The following is a 10,442-nucleotide window of genomic DNA, read 5'->3' as shown; positions in this document are numbered from 1 at the left end:
TGTAGGGGCCAGACAGAGGTTAACATCTCATTAGGTCCAAGAAGAAATGAGATCCAGAGATGTCAAGGTCACATGGCAATAAGAAACACCAGATCTTAAACCCAGTTCCATGTCCACGGTTGTGGTGACAAGCCTGTCAATAAGGGTTCTGGGAGAATCATCTTCCCAGAGTTACCCTGTGTTCAGTCTGTATTATAAGGGTGTCCTATGATCTCAGATGCTGCCATCTTCATGAGATTAGAAGGACAGGGGGTCTTTAGACCCTCTCCTGATTTTCTGGCCACCCTTCCCAGTCACTTGTATGCAATTCTGCCCTAATTGCATGAGGTCTCTATAAGGAGCAAGAGTATGTAGACTGGGGAGGATTAGAGGAGAAGGCTCCAGCTATGGGGAAGCCATCATCCATGCTGGGTGGAGACTTTCCAGTGCAGCTGCTTTGGGGTCACTGTGCTCTGTAAGTAAGAAAGTACAATAAACTCACTGGTTCCCCAGGGAGAACTGTGGTGAAACGAAATTTTGGTTTGTAATTAGGACTTTGGCCAGATGCTGTTCACATCTCCCCAGGGAAAGACAGCAGCATTTCAACCTTTGGCCTGAATACCAGCTACCCTTGGCTATAGTACACAGGGTTCTTCTCTGGTGGCTTGCATGGTTATCCACTTCGGAGAGTTGGGTCCCTGTGTGTGAGAACTGGCCCAAGGTGCCAGAAGATTGAAGAAAGGTGAGCAGAGCCAGGCCTGGACAGAGTACAGTTCACTGGGGACTTACTGTAAGTATTACAGCTCTGAAGGGAAAGGCTTCCCCAGTGCAAGTGTTACAGCTCTGCTCTGAGGGGGAAACTTTCCCCAGTGCAACTGTTGCAGCTCTTAAGGGAAAGATATCCTGGCAGTTAGGAGCCAAGGAATACCAAAGACACACTGTGTAACAAATGTCACCCAAGAGGCTGTCTGCCATTGCTCAGGTAAGAAGCAGCAAGGAACTGAGCAGGAGACCTGTATGTATATGTGTATGTGTAATGTATATATACATATACATGTATATGTCTCCACGATGAAGATTTCCAAGGCAGGGATTGGTGAGATTTCAAGTCAAGCCCAGGGATTGATAGGATTTCAGCTCAGGGATTGGTGGGTTTTGATAGGTTTTCAAACATGGAAGGGGGCTTGGACCTCTTACCCTACTCTTACAGATAAAAGTATTAGGTAACTGTAAGACAAGCGAATAACCATACCCCCAAGAAGGTAGAAAGGGTCCTTTGTTTGGGAAAAAAGGTCCTTTTTACCTTAAGGCCTAGTCCCAATTCACCCTAGGGACCAGCAGCCGAGGTGAGAAGATGTACCTGGGGGCCCTGAGTGGGAGAAGCACTGTTTGAAAAGTCTGGAAAGAGCAGAGCCACAGCCTCCAGGCAATGGATTCTAATCAGGTTTGCGAGCATCTGGCCTGGGCCAAAGTTGTCCTAGTCCTTGGAGGACAGCCCAATGCAGAGCTTCTTGAGTTGGGGGCGGGGATGAGGGGATGAGGAGATGAGGGGATGAGGGGATGAGGGGATGAGGGGATGAGGAGGGAGCAGGTTTGAAAGAAGGTCTGTCTGCTTTGTTTAAACAAGCCTCTGTTCTCTGAGCTGCCATAGATCCTGCTACATGTTTTCTGGGCACCTTTTGGTGTGTGTAAGTGCCCCCCTCCAACAGACCTGAAGCCCTGCTCTGCAATGAAAGACAAGGATACTGGGGGCTATTCCTGCTTCCCATTATGGGATAAGGATACGTTCCAAGGTCCCAGCTAGGGTGTAGGGGTTGCAGGAGTGACACTCTAAAGGACTTCTCAGAATGTCCTTAGTGACATAAGAGCTTCTGGGCATGGCATAGGGGCTGCCTGGGTGGCAAGCTCTCCTGCTTTTGCTCTGTGGCATTAAGGGAAGACCTTAGGTTTTAGGGGATCCTTAAGGAAGAAGAAGTTTTGGTCTACTGTAGCTTCTAACCAGTGTTGCTGCCCTAGAGGCCATCACAGAGCCTAGAATTCCCGTTAGACATCTGGGGCTGGCAAGCACTTTTTTTTTTTTATGATTTATTTTTATTTTATGTATGTGTGCTTTGTGCATGCCTGATGCCCTCAGGGACAGAAGATGACATTAGATCTCCTGGAACTGGAGTTAGCTACAGTTATGAGCCACCGTGCAGGTGCTTAGAGCCACACCTGGGTCCTCTGCAAGAGCAACAAGTGCTCTTAACTGCTGAGCCATCTCTCCAGCCCCTAATAAGCAGTTTTACAGGGGGCCTTTCAAGAACCCTCCCCACGGTCCTGGCTGCTTCCAGTATCAGACTCATGCTCTGAGATCTAAGGGCAGAAGAGAAGATGGATAAACGGAGCTCAGACTGAAAAGGGAGGTGAGAGGCTTGGAGCTCGCTGGCCAGTCTAGTTTAATTGGTGAGATCCAGGCCTGTGAGAGTTCTGGTCTCAGAGACAGTAGACAGTGGACAAGTGAGTTTATCCTCTGGCCTCTACAAGCAGGCACAAAGACACACACACGTCTGCACACACATGAACACATAGATTCACAAATGCATGCACACGTGCATTTTTTGCTTGTTCGTTTTTTCAAGTCAGGATTTCTCTGTGTAGCACTGGCCATCCTAGAACCCATTCCATAAACCAGGCTGGCCTCGAACTCAAAGATCTGCCTCTCTCTGCCTCCCAAGTGCTGGGACTAAAGGCATGTGCCATCACCGTTTGGCTGTACATACATGCATTTTTAAAAGGGCAATTTGTCTCACAGTCCACATAACAGCCTGTTCTGGAAGCTGGAAAGTCTTATGAGTATGGCATCAGCTCCCAGTAAAAACAGGCAAGGGGGGGCACAGGTGGAGAGGGGAGAAGACAAGGGGTGACCTGGCTTTATAACAGTCAGTTTGGGGGTCACTAATCCACTCCTGATTGATCAGGAGCTCATGAGAATCAGCTGAATCTTTGGGGAAAATATGCAGAAATCCTACTTGCTTCTCAAAGGCTCCACTTCTCAATACTGCTGCAGTGTGTGTTCTGAGGGGTGTGAGGACAAACCATCCCACTGGGCTGCTGTAGTAGCCCATGCCTGGAGGAGATTGTCCAGGACTGAGATGGAAATTCCCTTTGTGCTGGAGCCTAGGGCTGGGGAGGATGAGGAAGCTGGGAATCTGCTGAGGGGACCTTCCCTTCAGCATACAAGTTGAATTGACTTGCTTATTCAAAGAGTCTATCTTTCTCTTCTGTGAGAAACCAGACCTCTTATGCTCCCTGCCCACCTCAGACTCTCCCATCCACCTCACTTCCTGCCTCCCTCACCCCACAGTGTGGGAACCACATGGGACAGAGGCTGAGTCAGATGCTCCATTTGGACTCAGGCAGGAAGCTGGTCAGGGGAAGGGATGGGAGCTTGGAGGGTGGAGAACAAAGGGTTGTCCATACTCATACTTGGATGGGGCGGGGGGGGGGGGGGAGGTGGAGACCAGGACTGGAGATGTTCTTGCCTGACCATGGTGTGGCTGTGGGGTGGGTGTGCCTAGGAATCTAGAGATAGTATCTAGGCTTCTGCAGAAAAATCAGCACAATGACAATGATGAGGTTGGTGAGTGAAAAGATGACTGTGTCGCCAAGTCAGGGAGTTTCTGGACCCCACACATGCCACCGCTGGCTCTAGCACCTTGTCTCATATGGCTGCTTAGTTGATTTCTTCTTAGCCTTTCAAATGTGGCTTAAGTAGCCCCTCTACCACTGGCCATGCAGGTGTGTGTTCAACTGTGATCGTGGTCTTCCTTGGTATGAAAGACTGCTGTCCATCAAAGTAACACAGAGCCAGGGATCGGAGCACTTCACCAAACCCTGGAAATCTTGTCCTGAGATTGCCAGGAGTAGGATCATTCTCCCGAGCTCCTGGCCTGCATGTCTCAGTTCCTATAGCCCTGTGCCCACAACCTTTGCCTCACCAGAGATCACGGTAGCTGCTAGCCAGGTTAAATTTCCTTCCCCCCTATAAAGTAATGTCCAGCAGCACTTGGAATTCCTCCTCATGCAAATGAGGCAGCCCCTGCACTATGGACCTACACTCACCCTGATAGCCCTTACTTACCCCACAAAGGTTTAAATAGATTTTGTTCCCCCACCCAATAAACTGAACATGTTCTCTGAAGCTCTTCTCAGGTGTGTGTTCTCTGCCCAGGCACTCATTGACACCCAAGAGTCTGCCTGCACCCACCTGCTTGGCTAAACTTTCCTTTCTCCAGCCATGTTGCTCAACCGGCCTGGCTTGGTCAGGGAGAGAGAAGAAGCAGACACTGGGCGGCGGCAGCTGGTGCCCAACCTGGTTATTTCAGGGCTTCTGGTATGAAGTGGAAATTTAAGGGTTCTTTGGAAAATCAGTAGTGTCAGGTGATGTTTTGCCGGGGCAAACACGTGAAGGAGTGTTTTCCTGAAGCGGACACAGATAGAAGGATGTTTCGCTAAGGCAGACTCGTGAAGGAACATTTCACTGAAGCAGACACAGGTGAGGGGATGTTCTGCTAAAGCAAACACATGGAAGTACTCAAGCACGTGATAGGATGAAGGGTTCTATGCTAATGACACCCACACATTGGTCTGCCTTTCATTGTATAGTTGAGCTTCATTTGTCGTGACTCCATAGAGGAAAAAGCACCAAAAGACTTCTGGTGGTGTGCTGTGGCTTCTTGCTGCTTCCATAGACTGAGCCGATTGGCAGAGTGATGTAAGCTGAGACAGACTCATGTAGAGTTTTGCTAAGTCAAACTCAGTGCTGAGGCAGGACACACGGTGAGGCAAGACCATGGAGGACAGGTGATGTTTGGAGGGAGTATAAATAGAACTCAATGGACTATGAGAGGGGCTTGTTAATAGAGCTAGCTCTGCAGCGCTTCTTGGTCTCTGGTCTTCAATGATCTTTGTTTTGTTGAGAGGGGCACGGCAGAGAGCTTCTGGTGTTCCTGTTGGTCCTGGTCCCTCCTGCTGACCTATGACAATTCAGCTGAGGTCTGGCTATCTCTGCTAGGTCGTTCCACTGCTGCTGATTCGTGTTTGCTCTCATGATTCTACCGAACCGGACTGCTGGCATATTCTTGAATCTAGCTGCCACTGCTGATCAGTAAACTGAACTGTTGATTTCCTGATGGGAAACGCAGATGGGATTTGCTCCAAAGAACCATTTCTAAACAGGTCCACTTTTCTTTTCCACTGCCTCTGGATGATGGGCTAGAAGGGAGGCTAAAGCATGTAAGAACCATCATTAAAAGCATGTTTTTGAAAAAAATTAAAGTTACACCGGTACAGGTGGGAATAGGTGAGTACCCCCTCCCCATGCCTTCTGGCATTAGCTCAAAAGCCCTAAACCTCCTCACACTGAGGACTGATGGTCTGTTCTTTCCTCTTCACACTGAGGGCTGATGGTCTGTTCTTTCCTCTTCACACTGAGGGCTGATGGTCTATTCTTTCCTCCCTCGTTTTCAGTCTGTGAGGTTGTGTTGGGTTCACGCACGTTGACAGGACAACTGATGTCTTCTGGCCAGGATGGTTGGTTCCTTGGCTTTGGTAGAAGGCCCCTAAACCTCTGATTGGACCCCAACAGACTGCTTGAATGTTGGCAAAAGAACCGGTAACAGTGACCAATAAACACCACTAGGGTGGTCACTGCAACTCTTACAACTTCAGGAAGGCTACGATTGGGGTCTTTGGGGAATCCCCCCAGGAACGGCACAGCTCCTGGGAAAGTACCTCTCTGACCTACATGTTTCAAAACGTTTTTTTTCTTATCTTGGGAAATACCTCATTACATCAAAACCTCAGATTAAGGAAATACTTGCTCTTTACAAATCCAGTGGAGTAAGACTCACCCAAAGGCAAGCCTCCTCATTTTGGGAGAAGTCCTTTATATAGCACCATGATAATCTTTACATCCCTGACTAAAGTCAATTACCTTACTCAGACACAGAGACACCCAAGAAGGGAAAAACTCTCTCTCCATGTTTCCTGACCATAACAGCTGCAATCTATCAGTGCACAGGACCACTTACAATGGGATCCACTGAGGATGCTGCATTTCTCCAGTCAGGTGAGTCTGAAGATCAGGGTCCTAAGATGGCCCTATTCCAGATCTTACAGCCCATAAAATAGAAAATTAAACTCATATATCCTCCCATCTCCTTATGATCCCTCTGAGAAACTGCTCCATAAACTCCCAGCCCCACCCACCCTTCTCCCTCCCACCCACCGACCCTGCACTGTACAGGACTCCATCACTCCCCTAGAGGCTTTATGGGCATCCAGCATCTCAGAAGGCTTCCACCCCAAAATCATCATAAAAATAGATGACAAGCCATTCAAATGCTTTATTGATAACTGGGGCAGACAAGACAGTTTGGGGGCATCAAGAGATCCCACGCAATTGACAACTAATCCCTGGGCCTCGGCTTCTAGGACTAGGAGGCCGCTCCCCTGCACTTATCACTAAGCAGGCTTATGGATGGGAAGACCCTGATGGAGCTACCCATCTAATACACCTTCTAATGGCCAATATCACTGCCAATCAATCTTCTGGGGAGAGATAACTTAGAAGCCTTAGAAGTGGTACTCGCTAGCCAACCAGAAAGGAATTGCACCAGAATAGAGGATTAGATCCATAAGGAAACATTTTACTCCCCAAAGCCTTACTGACTCGCCTCCAAATTACTCCCAATTCTAAGGGCCACTGTTAAGTTTAATACTCCCCTACCCCCCGCCTTGACTGGCTTTCTGACGAGCCTGTCTGAAGTGAACAGTGGTCTCTAGCAAGGCCACTTGAAGCCCTCACACAACTAGAAAAAAAAAAAAAAAAAACAGCTTTGCTCCAACATGTTCAACCTTCCTGAAGTCCATGGAACACCCCTGTGTTCTCTATAAAAAAAGAGCTCAGGGGGATGGAGACTGTTACAAGATTTGAGGGCAATTGATAAAACCATGTGAATCTGGGGTTCTCCTCAAAAGGGGCTGCTCCATGTCTCAGCCATGCCTGCCAGTGTCCCTTCAGTGGCAATAGATACCAAAGGCTGCTCTTTTTCTATTCTTCTGCTTTGTGTTTTCAGTACCCCCTGCCCCCATTAACAACTCTGGGTTAGCCTCATAATATGAATGGACAGTTCTTCCTCAGAGAATAGCTAACAGTCCCATCCTCTGCCAAGAGGCCATGGCTACTCCATTGAAATCTTACTTAGACCAGTGGTAAATATTGAGTCTCCCCATACCATTCTGGTGTGGGAAGATTCTCCCACCTCCCCCACAATCCACTTAAGGATCAATTAATAACTTCCCTGTCTTTCTTAGGATTCAAAGTAGATCCTCACAAAATACAGCTTATTCCAGCCATCGAATTCTTGGGAATGGAAATTGCCCTTACTTCAATATGCCCCTTAAACCAATCCTTTCCTTTCCCCCGGAACTCTCACCTCCCTCCAAAGATTTTTAGGAAACCTTAACTGTCTTTGATCCTGGCCCCCCTTCCCACAAGCACTCTCCAGCCTCTCTTTGACCTCTTAAAAGGAAATACAAGCCCCTCCTCACTATAAACACTCTTCTCTGAGACAACCAAGCTCTAAATTTTGTCAATATGGCCCTAAAAGACATGGCACTTGCTAGATAAGACCTGACAACGCCTGTATAGCTTATCTTCAGTCCCCCTCCCCACATTTATGGAAGCCCCATATCATCCCCAGGGAGTGCCGGAATGGCTCCACACACCAGTAGGGGGTGCACCTAGACTTCTAAGTGAGATAGATACACTCACTATTATGATTAGAAATGTTGTCGGGCGGTGGTGGCGCATGCCTTTAATCCCAGCACTTGGGAGGCAGAGGCAGGTGGATTTCTGAGTTTGAGGCCAGCCTGGTCTACAGAGTGAGTTCTAGGACAGCCAGGGCTACATAGAGAAACCCTGTCTCAAAAAAATAAAAAGCAAAAAAAAAAAAAAAAAAAAAAAAAGACAGAAAGAAAAAAAGAAAGAAAGAAAGAAAGAAAGAAAGAAAGAAAGAAAGAAAGAAAGAAAGGTAAGTTAAGGATAGTACCCTACAAACCTTAGGAGAAGAGCTTGGTATCCCTGTCACCCCTTCTTTCTCTCTCTGATATTCAATAGCTACTCAGAAATCACTCCTGCTTTACTATTGGCCTAATAGAATTCCAGGACAAATTGATAATCATTACCCTAATGAATCATAGGCTTCTGCCCTCCCTCTATTGTGGTGGATGTCTTTTCTCCTCCCACCTCAAATCTTTGTAAAGAAACCAATCACTGAAGCCCCCTCAATATTTACTGATGGAGGAAAAGGGGGAGCTGCAGCAATAATATACTGCTCCCCAGAAAAGAAATTCCCCATTAGATCAATTCAGAGGATTGCCTCATCACTCCTCCAATATAAGGAACTATATGCTATCTAGCCCATTAAGAAGTCAATGGGCTCTTTAATCTTTCCTCAGACAGTGTATATGCTGTTAATCTGCTTCCTGGGTTATCAAGATCCTTTGTCAAACTAAAGGCCAACTCACTATTCCCTCTGCTCACTCATGTTTCTATTCTCTTACAGGAAAGAGCCACTTCCTTCTACATCTGGCATGTCAGATCTCATAATCCCCTGCCTGGTCTGATATCTGAGGGAATGCCCTCACTGATTGGAGTATTCACAACCTGTGTTGAGCAAGCAGATCGATTCCATTCATACACACACACACACACACACACACACACACACACACACACACACACGAGCCTTCATGCATGTACACATGTGCACACAAACACACACACAGAGAGAAATACAAAAGGGCTTCATGCCCGTTTCTCCCATTTCTCTCTTGCTCAACTTCAGAGGATAATAAAAACATGTTCCTCTTGTACATCCCTTATCACCACCCAGCTTTACAAACTATGGGCACTAACACCCAAGGTCTCAAATTCAGTGCCCTCTGACAAGTTGATGTCACCCACATTCCCCAATTCGGCTGCCCCACATATGTCTTTGTTTCTGCTGACACATACTTACACTTCATATGGGCTACAGCCCAAACAGGAGAAAATTCAAAAGAGTTAATTCACCATATGCTCTCCACTTTTGCCATCATGGGCATTCCTCAACAGATAAAAACTGATAATGGCCCTGCCTTTGCCAGCTCCCAATTCAAAACCTTTTGCTCACGATGGGAATTGCTCATCATCCTTACAACCCCCAAGGCCTAGGAATCACATCAAACCCTAAAGCCCAACTTATAATACAGAAAGCAGATGCCTACCCCCCCCCCCAATATACAATTAATGATGGCTCTGGCTACCCTAAATATATTTAATACATACAAGAGCTCCAAGCCTCTCCTGTCTCCCTCCATTAACACTCATCAACTTCTCCCATCTGTTGTGATGGTGCTATCCCTTGGACAGGATCTGGAAGGGACCAAAGCCCCTCCTTACAACTGGAAAGGGTTTTGTTTGTGTCTTTCCACAAGACCAGTCAAGGCCTATTTGGGTTCCAGGAAGAAATGTCTGACAACACCTCACTGACCAAGATGGACCACCTCTGGCTGACAGATCAAAGACTGAGGAGGCAGAGGAGGCAGAACCACCAACAGATCAAGATCTCCTAAAAGGACATTGATGACCTAGTGGCAGCCACCCAGGCCATGTGAACTCCACAGGCTTCCCCTTCCTCTGTTCTTAGGGCTGTTTTTGTTATTCTTCATTCTAACTCTGCCCAGCCTCTTCCCAACCCTCCCAATACCCACCACTGGAGATTCTTAGCTAGGGAGACGTATAACAGACACAACAAAATCATGGGAGCCCAGGACTGCCCACTTGAAGGATGCTGGACCAGGGTTGAGATTCCTCTACACCCCAATCCCATCCCAAACCTTTCCCTCTTCTTTCCTTACCACACCACAGGTGACTGCCTCCAGGAGGCCTCCATATATGGAGGTTGCAGATATTGGAGATGCCAAATTGAATCCCCCAGTCATGGTGGCACCATGTTCGCCAACCTTAACACTCATTTTTTCTTTCCATCAGCAATCCCTCAGACAAATGATGACAAAAGGGAGTTGTGGGTAAGCTCTACCCTAACAGTTACGCCATACCCCATAGCCAACCTACACATCTCTTGCCAGCTTGTCCTTGCCTCCAAGTTGGTCTTTACCCACCTTAGCATTATTCAACAGAAGGATCAAACTCAAAAGGAGATCCAAGCCACCCTCCCCTGGCTACAATAGAATACAATAGTGTTCCTAGAATTCCTCCTCATGAAAATGAGGCATCCCCAGTACCCTGGCCTCAGCCAATGATATACACTTATCCTGAAAGCCCCTACTCAACCCCAGGCAAAGGTTTAAATAGCCCGTGTTTCCCCTAATAAATTAAACCAGTTCTGCAAAGCTGTTCCCCATATGTGTTC

At 47.4% G+C, this 10,442-nt stretch overlaps 1 long non-coding RNA gene across 1 annotated transcript; it reads left to right on the top strand.

Annotated features, from left to right (window-relative positions):
* The first annotated feature begins 403 nt into the window (after positions 1-403).
* Positions 404-10,415, top strand: LOC143434956 (uncharacterized). Its single transcript, XR_013104850.1, has 4 exons — positions 404-769; positions 5,036-5,323; positions 5,966-6,091; positions 8,592-10,415. It is a non-coding gene; the product is annotated as an uncharacterized LOC143434956 (long non-coding RNA).
* Positions 10,416-10,442: the final 27 nt, after the last annotated feature.

Source organism: Arvicanthis niloticus, chromosome 18 (assembly GCF_011762505.2).
Source record: "Arvicanthis niloticus isolate mArvNil1 chromosome 18, mArvNil1.pat.X, whole genome shotgun sequence".
Taxonomy (NCBI): Eukaryota; Metazoa; Chordata; class Mammalia; order Rodentia; family Muridae; genus Arvicanthis; species Arvicanthis niloticus.
Note: the sequence above shows the minus strand (reverse complement) of the source record. Positions and strands in the feature narration are given on the sequence as shown.